The sequence below is a fragment of the Meles meles genome, chromosome X (genome assembly GCF_922984935.1).
Source record: "Meles meles chromosome X, mMelMel3.1 paternal haplotype, whole genome shotgun sequence".
Lineage (NCBI taxonomy): Eukaryota > Metazoa > Chordata > Mammalia > Carnivora > Mustelidae > Meles > Meles meles.
Window position 1 is genome coordinate 11,883,734 of NC_060087.1, and position 13,073 is coordinate 11,896,806.

At 52.2% G+C, this 13,073-nt stretch overlaps 1 protein-coding gene and 1 non-coding gene across 2 annotated transcripts in view; both read right to left on the minus strand.

Annotated features, from left to right (window-relative positions):
- Positions 1 to 13,073, minus strand: part of PIR (pirin) — a 420,337-nt gene that overhangs the window by 302,409 nt on the left and 104,855 nt on the right. The window lies entirely within an intron of this gene.
- Positions 9,581 to 9,720, minus strand: LOC123935614. Its single transcript, XR_006816924.1, has one exon. It is a non-coding gene; the product is annotated as a U4 spliceosomal RNA (small nuclear RNA).

Genomic DNA, 13,073 nt, shown 5'->3' on the forward strand with positions numbered 1-13,073 from the left:
AGACCCGAAACCTGGGATCCAGGCATGAATGGATGGAACGTGGCAGCCAGCTTTCCCACCTGTACTAGTGTGGGTTCTGCCACAGGAATGAGGAAACTAGGAGTGAAGGCCAAGTATTGATCCGGCAAGTGCCGCAGAAAGCGCAAGCGAAGAAGGCAAAAGCCAACTCAGAAAGGGAGAAAGCTGCAAGGGGGTGGAAAAAAACAGGTGCCATCTGTGGGCACCCCGGTGCTGTCGGGGGGACAATCTCCAGATGGGTGCACAGAGGGCAGGGGAAGCTAGGGGCTTTAGCAGCAACTCCAATACCTCATTGAAAAGAGGTCCTCTGACAGTTTCCGGTGCCCAGCACACCCGGCTGCTGGGAGAGCCACTGGAAGAGCAGCGGTGTGGGAGATGGGAGTCGTGTGCCCATGGGGATGGCTGCCTCCTGGACTTGCAGGTGGGGCAGAGGGCCAAGTTGTAGGCCACCAACAGCATCTTCTTCATGGCCCTCAGGCGGAGAGAAATCCTTAAACAATTAGACAGATAATCAATTGGCATGTGATTGTACTTGGCGCTGGGTGGGTGAGGGGACACTTGGGCTTCTGTGAGAGCACATGAAATGGCCTGCCTGTTCCAGGCAGCTGAAAGGAGGGCGGAACCTTCAGGCTGGGACCCAGACCGGGAGTAAGAAGTGACTGAGGGAAGGGCAAGAGGAAGGGGAGTCCATACCGAGGGAACAGCAGGAGAATAGACTCTGAGGCCAGAATGGGCAATATCTCTTCCCAGATCTGCAAGAGGACCAGTACATAGCGGAGAGTTTTCTGGCACTAAATCTGAATAGATTCCCATCTTTCATTTGACCAGACTGATGACACCTTCCAGTTGGCAAACGACAGCTCAGGGGCCAAATCCAGCCGGCCGCTTGATTCTGGACATAAGATTTACTGACACACAGACATGCGGATTCAGTTACACGTTCTCTGTCGGCTCATGTTTGGAGGCAGCATGCAGTGGTGGCCACATCTGGGACCACAGGATCCTCGAAGCCTAAAATACATGCTATCCACCTATGACAGGCATCATTCATTGATCTATGTCAGTGAAGATCATGAAGATCATGAAGAAACATGAAGATCTCAGCACACCCCTCCCCACCCCCTGGCTCCCATCTAATGGCCGCTGATGGGGTCCTCAAGGACTTGGCCTCCTCTTGATTTTACTGTTTCATTCACAGTTTATCTGTTCATGTATTCAATCTACTTTTCTCACCTTGTTTATCCTGTTTTAGATATAAACTAATTTGGCAGGAACTTTCTTACTATGTAAGCCCACCCACTGGATTTGTATAGGGAAAATTTTCTCTTTTCGATGTCAGTATTTACTAGCTCCGAGGCCCTGCAGGGCTTTTCTGGACATCTTTCAATCCCCATTCTCTTATTTTATTTTTTTAAGGTCTCATTTGTTTATTTGAGAGAGAGAGAGCATTCAACGGAGAGGGGCTAGAAAAGACGAGGAAGAAGACTCCCCGCTGAGCAAGGAGTCGATTTCTGCACTCAATCCCAGGATCCTGGCATCATGACCTGAGCAGAAGGCAGATGCTTAACCACTGAGCCACCCAGGCGCCCCTTGAAATGAAATCGTAAAGGCCATTCCAATATATGTGCCTGGCCAAAGCCTTGTGCTTTGGTTGGAGTGAAAATGGGAAAATCTCTTGACCACCACGATGAAACTCAGTATCCCCTGACAGGATGTCCCTAGACCCGCAGAGCCCTAAAAACCCAGTATAAAAAAGAGCCCAGGAAAGAGAATATGCCGCGAGACATCTGTACGATTTCAGCTCTCCTTAGGACTCCTTGCCTGATCCTAAATACGGCGATATCTTTGGATGTACTTTTTTTTTTTAAGACTTTATTGATTTATATGTAAAGACACAAAGCAAGTGAGGGAACACAAGCAGGGGGAGTGGGGTTGGGAGAAGCATTCTTCTGGCTGAGTAGGGAGCCAAATGTGGGGCTCGATCCCAGGACCGCGGGATCATGACCCGAGACAAAGGCCATTAAAGACGGAACCACACAGGCGCCCCCACGGCCTCACGAACTAGCTCTTTTAACTATTTCCGTGCCCCCAGCCCAAACTCAATGGCCATTAGGTAGGTAATGACTTGAGTCAGAACATGAGAGCCCAGCTCCCTTGCCCCAGGTGGGTCAGGATTACCTGAAGTCGGACTGAATCTTTGTGAGTCAGAGTCCCTGTCCTCTTTGGGACATCGCCAGGGGACACCCTTGCTGGCTCCCTTCCCTCGTTCCTTTTGTTGCTCTGTAGGGGCCCTTCCTTTACAATCAGAAACACAGGATTTCCCAGCTCCAAGGGTCTGCCTCTCGGAAACGCCACCCAGGAGACCACACGACCCGGCTCACCATCCAGCTGGCCGTTAGCACGAACCATCGGCCAACCTGCTGGCAGTACTCATGTACAGCTAATGAACACGGGACTGGAGCCACATCCTTTTCCAATCACAAATGTGTCCGTAAACTTTAGACTCCCTTGCCCTTATTTGAGTCAATAGCTGGGACCCTAATCCTAAATATTATAAAGTCTCACTTGAGAAGAATGTATAGTCTTGGGCATGTGTGGGTTCAATAAATGTACAATTAAAAAAAAAAAACAACCTTTCTATAAGGTAGCAGTGTGCTTTCCTTCCTCTTCGGGGCATCAATGATTTAAATAAATCTTCAGGAAGTGGAGTTGGTTTGGGTTTCATTCTCTGAAAGGCCTGCTTTTTGACCACATTTTTATATGAGCTTGCTTTCTAGAAATTTCCCTAACTCTATGGGGTTTGCATGTTTAAAAAAAAAAAAAAGAGGAAGTCTGGGTTCCCTTGGTTTCCACCACTTCTGACACCTCTAAAGCAAGTCCATCCCTGGGATAAGAGCTGGAATCCACTGCACACCCGTGGACCCCGCTGCGACCAGCCTCGCATGACCGTACATGGCAGCTTTTCCTAATAAGGAGCCGCGCAGCTCACCTCTACTCCCAGGGCTTCTCCAGAAATGACAGCAACCGTCAAATCATCCTGGCTGAGTTTGGGGATTTCTTTACTCTTCAGCTCCTGTTACTAAGGCTTCACCAGCTTCCCTGTGCTTCCCAAATTAACCCACAGCTGGAGGCCGGGCCGGCTCATCAGAGCAAGGCAGCTCGGCGTGCAGAATGCTGCGGCCTGCGGTCATCCCCTGCAAACAGAAGACCAACAAGAAGGTAGTGGAACCCAGCCTGTAACAAGTCTGCGGGTGGGGCAATGATGTCACGGGGACTAAGCCAGGTACCTCACAAGGGCTGCTCTCAGGGACCCCCTCCCCCGGCCTCGTGGGGAGCAACAAAAGCAACAAAGACAATAGCTGAAGCCATTTTAGGGTCCTGAAAGCTGCGCACGTTTCCTCACTTGAACTCAAAGCATCACACCTGACTCTCACACAAATGGAAGAACCCCAATCCTCTCTTTGGCGTCCCTGAATCTTAGACGGTGCTCCCAGGCGAGGAGCACTCTCGGGAGCTACACCTTAGGGAGTAAGTACATGACTGGGCTTGGGGAGAAGCCAAGCAGCAATGCAGTTCCAACACGGAGCTCCAGCGTGGGATTAACGTTCAGAGATGCCGGAAATACAGCCGAGGTAGCCAAGGTAGCCCAGCTTCTCAATCCCCACAGGGGCTAGCCCATAACTGTGAGGCCCGCCCCAGAGGGGAGCACAGTCCTCGGAGAGGCAGCTCCTGCAAGAGGGGGCAGAGCCTAGCAGGAGTGGTGCCCAGATTAGTGGGAGGGGGCGGAGCCAAGGACGGCAGGAGGCGGGGTCTAGGATTGATGGCTCTGAGAGCCTGTGGTAGCCCATATGCGCAGCACCTGGTGGCCAGGGGCATCCGTCCATAGATACACACGGATGTACCAGGGCTGCCAGTTGCTGTGCACAGGTGACTCGTCTCAGCTTGCTCTCTTCAGCTCATGGAGCCCTCACTACCTGGAGAAGCAGGAATTGACCTTGCTGTTGGGCAGAGTCCTCAAGCATTTGTTCGTTTCTTGATGGGGAGCTACCATGGGCTCAGGGGCCAGCCCCAGACACTAAGCCTTGGATCCAGGGATGAAGGGATGGAACGTGGAAGGAAGCTTTCCCGCCTGTCCTAGCTTGGGTTCTGCCACAGAAATCCCAAGACTAGGAGTGAAGGCCAAGTATTTATCTGGCAAGTGTCGCAGAATGCAAAAGCAAGCTCAGAAAGGGAGGATGCTGAAATGGGGTGGGAACAAGCAGGAGCCATCTTTGGGCCCCCCCATGACTCACGGGGGTGTAATATGTAAATGCGTACACGGAGAAGAGGGGTAGGTAGGTGTTTACAGCCAACTCCCATCCCTTTCTGACAAGACTTCCACTGGGGGTGTCCAGTGGCCAGCAAATCTGGCTGCTGGGAGAGCCACTGGCAGGGCAGCTGTGCGGGAGATGGCAGCCACGTGAGCATGGGGACGGCTGCCACCTGGACTCAGAAGTGGAGCAGAGGGCCAAGATGCAGGCCACCAACAGCATCTTCCTCATGGGCCTCAGGAGGAGAGAAACCCTTAACCAATTAGACAGATAATCAATTAGCATGTGATTGTACTTGAAGCTGGGGTGGGTGAGGGGGCAGCACGGACTTCTGGGAGAGCACATGAAATGGCCTGCCTGTTGCAGGCAGCTGACTGGAGGGCGGAACCTTCAGGCTGGGACCCAGACAGTGAATAAGAAGTGACCCAGGGAAGGGCGAGAGGAAGGGTGTACATACAGAGGGAACAGCAGGAGAAAAGGCTCCAAGACCAGAACGGGCAATATCTTCCCAGATCTGCAGGAGGGCCAGTACATAGCGTAGAGTTTTCTGGCACTAAATCTGAATAGATTTCCATCTTCTATTTGAAAAGACTGATGACATCTTCTAGTCCAGAGGTCTGCAAACGACAGCCCAGGGGCCAAATCCAGCTGGCCGCTTGATTCTGTCCATAAGTTTTACAGACCCACATACATGCCCATTCAGTGACAGGCTGTATGCCGGCTTGTGCTGTGGAGGCAGGATGCACTGTTGGCCACATCCGGGACCAAAGGATCCACGGAGACTAAAATACATGCTATCCACGTATGACAGGATACATTCACTGATCTATGTCCTCCTCCAACAAAGCATAAAGATGTTAGCACCCTGTGCTCCCATCAGAGGGTAGCTTTCGGGGTCTTCAAGACTTGGCGTCCCTTTGGTTTTCCTGTTTCGTTCACCATTTATCTGTCCATGTTTCAATCTGCTTTTCACACCTTGTTTATCCTTTTTTAGATATAAGCTAATTTGGCAGGAACTTTTTACTATGTTCAGCCAAACCACTGGATTTGGAGGGGCAGAGATTTCTCCTTTTGACCTGGCTTTTTACTAGTTCTGAGGCCCTGCACAGCTTTTCTTGACATCTTTAAATCCCCATTCTCTTATTTAACTTTTAAGGTTTTATTTATTAATTTGAGAGAGAGAGAGAGAGCATTCAGTAGGGGGCGGGGGAGGACAGGGAGAAGATTCCTCACTGAGCCACCTACTAACTCTTTTAACTATTTCTGTGCCCCCAGCCCAAACTCAATGGCCTTTACGTAGGTCACGACTTTGAGAAAATACATGAAAGCCCAACTCCGTTACCCCGGGTGGGTCAGGATTACCTGAATTTGGACTGAACCTTTGTGAGTCAGAGTCCTTGTCCTCTCCGGGGCGTCGCCAGGGGCACCCTTGATGACTCCGTCCCTCGTTCCTTTTGCTGCTGTGTAGGGGCGCTTCCTTTACAATCAGAAACACAGTGGTTCCCAGGTGAAAGGGTCTGCCTCTGGGAAACGCCACCCAGGAGACCACACGACCCAGCTCACCACCCAGGTGGCCGTTAGCATGAACCATCGGCCAATCTGCCGGCAGTTCTCACGTACAGCTAATGAACACGGGACTGGAGGTACATTCTTTTCCTACCACAAATGTGTCCGTGAACTTTAGACTCCTTTGCCCTTATTTGAGTCAATAGCTGGGACCCTAATCCTAAATATTATAAAGTCTCAGTTGAGAAGAATGTACAGTCTTTGCCATGTGTGGGTTCAATAAATGTCCATTTAAAAAAAACAACCTTTCTCTAAGGTAACAGTGTGCTTTCCTTCCTCAGCGGGGCATCAATGATTTAAAGAAATCTTCAGGGAGTGGAGTTGGTTTGGGTGTCGGTCACTCAAAGGCCTGCTTTTTGACCACATTTTTATATGACCTTGCTTTCTAGAAATTTCCTGAACTCTATGGGGTTTGCATGTTGTAAAAGAAAACAAAAGAGGAAGTCTGGGTTCCCTTGGTTTCCACCACTTCTGACACCTCTAAAGCAAGTCCATCCCTGGGATAAGAGCTGGAATCCACTGCACACCCGTGGACCCCGCTGCGACCAGCCTCGCATGACCGTACATGGCGGCTTTCCCTAAGGAGGAGCCGCGCAGCTCACCTCTACTCCCAGGGCTTCTCCAGAAATGACAGCAACCGTCAAATCATCCTGGCTGGGTTTGGGGATTTCTTTACTCTTCAGCTCCTGGTACTAAGGCTTCACCAGCTTCCCTGAGCTTCCAAATTAACCCACAGCTGGAGGCCGTGGCCGGCTCATCAGAGGAAGGCAGCTAAGGGTGCAGAATGCTGCGGCCTGCGGTCATCCCCTGCAAACAGAAGACCAACAAGAAGGTAGTGGAACCCAGCCTGTAACAAGTCTGCGGGTGGGGCAATGATGTCACGGGGACTAAGCCAGGCACCTCACAAGGGCTGCTCTCAGGGACCCCCCTCCCCCGGCCTCGTGGGAGCAAGAAAAGCAACAAAGACAATAGCTGAAGCCATTTCCAGGGTCCTGAAAGCTGCGCACGTTTCCTCACTTGAATTCAAAGCATCACACCTGACTCTCACACAAATGGAAGAACCCTAATCCTCTCTTTGGCGTCCCTGAATCTTCTACTGTGCTCCCAGGCGAGGAGCACTCTCGGGAGCTACACCTTAGGGAGTAAGTACATGACTGGGCTTGGGGAGAAGCCAAGCAGCAATGCAGTTCCAACACGGAGCTCCAGCGTGGGATTAACGCTCAGAGATGCCCGAAATCCAGCCGAGGTACCCGAGGTAGCCAAGGTAGCCAAGGTAGCCCAGCTTCTCAATCCCCACAGGGGCTAGCCCATAACTGTGAGGCACGCCCCAGGGGGGAGCACAGTCCTGGGAGAGGCAGCTGCCCCAGGAGGGGGCGGAGCCTAGCAGGAGTGGTGCCCAGATTAGCGGGAGAGGGCGGAGCTAAGGACGGCAGGAGGCGGGGTCTAGGAATGATGGATCTGAGAGCCTGTGGTAGCCCATATGCGCAGCAGCTGGTGGCCAGGCGCATCCGTCCATAGATACACACGGATGCACCAGGGCTGCCAGTTGCTGTGCACAGGTGACTCGTCTCAGCTTGCTCTCTTCAGCTCATGGAGCCCTCACTACCTGGAGAAGCAGGAATTGACCTTGCTGTTGGGCAGAGTCCTCAAGCATTTGTTCGTTTCTTTATGGGGAGCAACCATGGGCTCAGGGTCCGGACCCAGACACTAAGCCTGGGATCCAGGGATGAAGGGATGGAACGTGGCAGGAAGCTTTCCCGCCTGACCTACCTTGGGTTCTGCCACAGAAATCCCGAGATTAGGAGTGAAGGCCAAGTATTTATCTGGCAAGTGCCGCAGAATGCAGAAGCGAAGAAGGCAAAAGGAAGCTCAGAAAGGGAGGAAGCAGAAATGGGGTGGGAATAAGCAGGAGCCATCTTTGGGCCCCCCCCCCCACGATTCACGGGGGGGTAATATGCAAATGCGTACACGGAGGAGAGGGGTAGGTAGGTGTTTACAGCCAACTCCCATCCCTTTCTGACAAGACTTCCACTGGGGGTGTCCGGTGGCCAGCACATCTGGCAGCCTGGAGAGACACTGGCAGAGCAGCTGTGCAGGACATGGCAGCCACGTGAGCATGGGGACGGCTGCCACCTGGACTCGGAAGTGGAGCAGAGGGCCAAGATGCACCCAACAGCATCTTCCTCATGGGCCTCAGGAGGAGAGAAACCCTTAACCAATTAGACAGATAATCAATTAGCATGTGATTGTACTTGGCGCTGGGTGGGTGAGGGGACACCACGGACTTCTGGGAGAGCACATGAAATGGCCTGCCTGTTGCAGGCAGCTGACTGGAGGGCGGAACCTTCAGGCTGGGACCCAGACAGGGAGTAAGAAGTGACCCGGGGAAGGGCGAGAGGAAGGGTGTACATACAGAGGGAACAGCAGGAGAAAAGGCTCAAAGACCAGAACGGGCAATATCTTCCCAGATCTGCAGGAGGGCCAGTACATAGCGTAGAGTTTTCTGGCACTAAACCTGAATAGATTTCCATCTTCTATTTGAAAAGACTGATGACATCTTCTAGTCCAGAGGTCTGCAAACGACAGCCCAGGGGCCAAATCCAGCTGGCCGCTTGATTCTGTACATAAGTTTTGCCGACACACAGACATGCCCATTCAGTGACAGGCTGTATGTCAGCTTGTGCTGTGGAGGCAGGATGCAGTGTTGGCCACATCCGGGACCAATGGATCCACGGAGACTAAAATACATGCTATCCACGTATGACAGGATACATTCACTGATCTATGTCCTCCTCCAACAAAGCATAAAGATGTAACCACCCTGTGCTCCCATCAGAGGGTAGCTGTTGGTGTCTTCAAGACTTGGTCTCCCTTTGGTTTTCCTGTTTCATTCACCGATTATCTGTCCATGATTCAATCTGCTTTTCACACCTTGTTTATCCTTTTTTAGATATAAGCTAATTTGGCAGGAACTTTTTATTATGTTCAGCCAAACCACTGGATTTGGAGGGGGAGAGATTTCTCCTTTCGACCTGGCTTTTTACTAGTTCTGAGGCCCTGCACAGCTTTTCTTGACATCTACAAATCCCCGTTTTCGTATTTAACTTTTTAGGTTTTATTTATTTATTTGAGAGAGAGAAAGCGTTCAGTAGGGGGCGGGGAGGACCAAGGAGAAGATTCCTCGCTGAGCAAGGAGTCCGATTCTGCACGCAATCCCATGGCCATGGGATCAGGACCTGAGCAGAAGGCAGATGCTTAACCACTGAACCACCCAGGCGCCCCTCTAAATGAAATCCTAAGGGACATACCAATATTTGTGCCTGGCCAAAGCCTTGTGCTTTGGTTGAAGTGAAGAGGGGAAAATCTCTTGACAGCCAGCATGAACCTCGGTATCCCCTGAAGGGAGGTCCCTAGAACACTGGAGCCCTAAAAACCCAGAATGAATAAAAGACCAGGACAGAGAATGTGCCGCTAGGCATCTGTACCAATTCAGCTCTCCTTAGTCCTCCCTGACAGATCCTACACAGGGTGATGTCCTCTTTTGCTTATTAAGAATTTATTTATTTATATGACAAAGACACAAAGGAAATGAGGGAACACAAGCAGGGGTAGCCGGAGAAAGAGAAACAGGCTTCCCGCAGAGCGGAAAGCCCAATTTGGGGCTCAATCCCAGGACCGCAGGATCATGACCAGAGACAAAGTTGCTTATGGCCTGAGCCACGCAGGCGCCCCACACCCCCGGCCCCACCGAGTAACTCTTTTCAATTAGCAATAATCGCGCCTCGGATAAACCTCATTGGCTACGATACTGCCACTGCGCAAAGCTCCGAGTAACTCTTTTAACTATTTCCGTACCCCCAGCCCAAACTCAATGGCCATTAGGTAGGTAAGGACTTCAAGTCAGAACATGAGAGCCCAGCACCCTTGCCCCGGGTGGGTCAGGATTACCTGAAGGCGGACTGAACCTTTCCGAGTCCCTTAGTCCGTGTCCTCTTCAGGACTTCGCCCGAGGGACACCCTTGATGGCTCCCATCCCTCATTCCTTTTGCTGTTCTGTAGGGGCGCTTCCTTTACAATCACCCACACGGGAATTCCCAACTCAAAGGGTCTGCCTCGGGGAAATGCCAGCCAGGAGACCACATGACCTGGCTCATCACCCAGCTGGCCGTTAACATGAACCATGGCCAACCTGCCGGCAGTTCTCACGTGCAGGTAGTGAGCACAGGCCTGGAGCCACAGTCGTCTCCTACCAGAAACGTGTCCCTGATCTTTAGACACCTTTGCCCTTATTTGATTCAATAGGTGGGACTCTAATCCTAAATATTATAAAGTCTCAGTTGAGAAGAATGTACAGGCTTTGGAAAGTGTGGCTTCAATAAATGTTCAATTAAAAAAAAAAAAACAGCGCCATTTCTAGGAGGTAGCAGTGTGATTTCCTTCATCAGCGGGGCATCAATGATTTCAATAAATCTTCAGGGAGTGGAGTTGGTTTGCGTGTTGGTCTCTCAAAAGCCTGCTTTTTGAACACAATTTTTTTATGAGCTTGCTCTCTAGAAATTTCCCTAACGCTATGGGGTTTGCATGTTGCCAAAAGAAAAAAAAAAAGAGGAAGTCTGGGTTCCCTTGGTTTCCACCACTTCTGACACCTCTAAAGCAAGTCCACCCATGGGATACGAACTCGGATCCACCTGGGATCCACTTCAGACATGGGGAACCCGCTGAGGCAGCCTCACGTGACCGTACACTGCGGCTTTCCCAAACATGGAGCCGCGCGGCTCACCTCATCTCCCAGGGCTTCTCCAGAAATGACGGCAACCGTCGCACCATCCTGGCTGGCTTTGAGGATTTCTTTACTCTTCATCTCCTGGTACTGAGGCTTCACCATCTTCTCTGAGCTTCGCAAATTAACCCACAGCTGGAGGTCTTGGGCCGGCTCTTCAGAGCAAGGCATCTCGGGGTGCAGAATGCCACGGTCCACGGTCATCCACTGCAAACAGCAGACCAACAAGAAGGCAGTGGAACCCAGACTCTAACAAGTCTGAGTGTGGGGCAATGATGTCACTGAGACTAAGCCGGGCACCTCACAAATGCTGTTCTCAGGAACCCAAACCCCAGGCTCGTGGGGAGCAACAAAAGCAACAAAGACAATATCTGAAGCCATTTCCAGGATCCTGAAATCTGCGCACGCTTCCTCACTTGAACTCAAAGCATCACACCCGACTCTCACACAAATGGAAGAACCCTAATCCTCTTTTGGCGTCCCTGAATCGTAGACAGAGCTCCCAGACGGGGAGCATTCTCGGGAGCTACACCTTAGGGAGGAAGCCCATGACTGGGCTTGGGGAGAAGCCAAGCAGCAATGCAGTTCTGACACAGAGCTCCAGCGTGGGATGAAACTTCAGAGATGCCCCGTTCAAGCCTAGGTAGCCGAGGTAGCCGGGCCTTTGGATCCCCACAGGGGCAAGCCATTAACTGTTGGCCACGCCCCATGGGAGAGCTCAGTCCTGGGAGAGGTGGCTCTGGCAGGAGGGTCAGAGCCTAGCAGGAAGGGAGGAGCATAGGCTAGGGGGCAGAGCCTAGCATGGGCGGAGCCTAGCGGGAGGGGCGGGGCATAGTCGGAGGGGGCGGGGCATAGCAGGAGGGGCAGAGCCTAGCTGGAGTGCTCAGTGCCTAGAATGGCAGGAGGCGGAGTCTAGGACGGCGGGAGGCGGAATCTAGGATTGATGCCTCAGAGAGCCCGCGGTAGCCCCTTTGCGCAGCAGCTGGAGGCCAGGTGCATCCGTCCATAGATACACACGGATACACCATAGGCACCAGTCACTGTGCACAGGTGACTCGTCTCAGCTTGCTCCCTTCCGCTCATGGAGCCCTCACTACCTGGAGAAGCGGGAATTGCCCTTGCTGGTGTGCTGAGTCTTCAAGCATTTGTTTGTTTCTTTATAGGGAGCTACCAGGGGTCGGGGGCAGCCCCAGACCCGAAACCTGGGATCCAGGCATGAAGGGATGGAACGTGGCAGCCAGCTTTCCCACCTGTACTAGTGTGGGTTCTGCCACAGGAATCCCGAGACTAGGAGTGAAGGCCAAGTATTGATTGGCAAGTGCAGCAGAAAGCACAAGCGAAGAAGGCAAAAACCAGCTCAGAAAGGGAGAAAGCTGCAAGGGGGTGGGAACAAGCAGGTGCAATCTGTGGGCACCCCGGTGCTGTCGGGGGGACAATCTCCAGATGGGTGCACAGAGGGCAGGGGAAGCTAGGGGCTTTAGCAGCAACTCCCATCCCTCATTGAAAAGAGGTCCTCTGAGGGTGTCCAGTGCCCAGCACACCCGGCTGCTGGGAGAGCCACTGGAAGAGCAGCGGTGCGGGAAATGGGAGTCTTGTGCCCATGGGTATGGCTGCCTCCTGGACTCGCAGGTGGGGTAGAGGGCCAAGTTGTAGGCCACCAACAGCATCTTCTTCATGGCCCTCAGGCGGAGAGAAATCCTTAAACAATTAGACAGATAATCAATTGGCATGTGATTGTACGTGGAGCTGGGTGGGTGAGGGGACACCACGGGCTTCTGTGAGAGCACATGAAATGGCCTGCCTGTTCCAGGCAGCTGAAAGGAGGGCGGAACCTTCAGGCTGGGACCCAGACAGGGAGTAAGAAGTGACCAAGGGAAGGGCGAGAGGAAGGGGAGTCCATACAGAGGGAACAGCAGGAGAAAAGACTCCGAGACCAGAACGGGCAATATCTGTTCCTAGATCTGCAAGATGGCCAGTACATAGTGGAGAGTTTTCTGGCACTAAATCTGAATAGATTTCCATCTTCTATTTGACCAGACTGATGACACCTTCTAGTACACGGGTCGGCAAACGACAGCCCAGGGTCCAAATCCAGCTGGCCACATGACTCTGGGCATAAGTTTTACTGACCCACAGACATGCCCATTCAGTGACACGCTGTCTGTCGGCCTGTGTTGTGGAGGCTGGACCCAGTGGTGGCCACATCTGGGACCACAGGATCCACGAAGCCTAAAATACATGCTATCCTCGTATGACAGGAAACATTCACGGATCTATGTCCTGCTCCAACAAAACATGAAGATCTCAGCACCCCGCCCCATGCTCCCATCCGAGGGCAGCTGTTGGGTCCTCAAGGATTTGGCCTCCCTTTGGATTTCCTGTTTCCTTCACAGTTTATC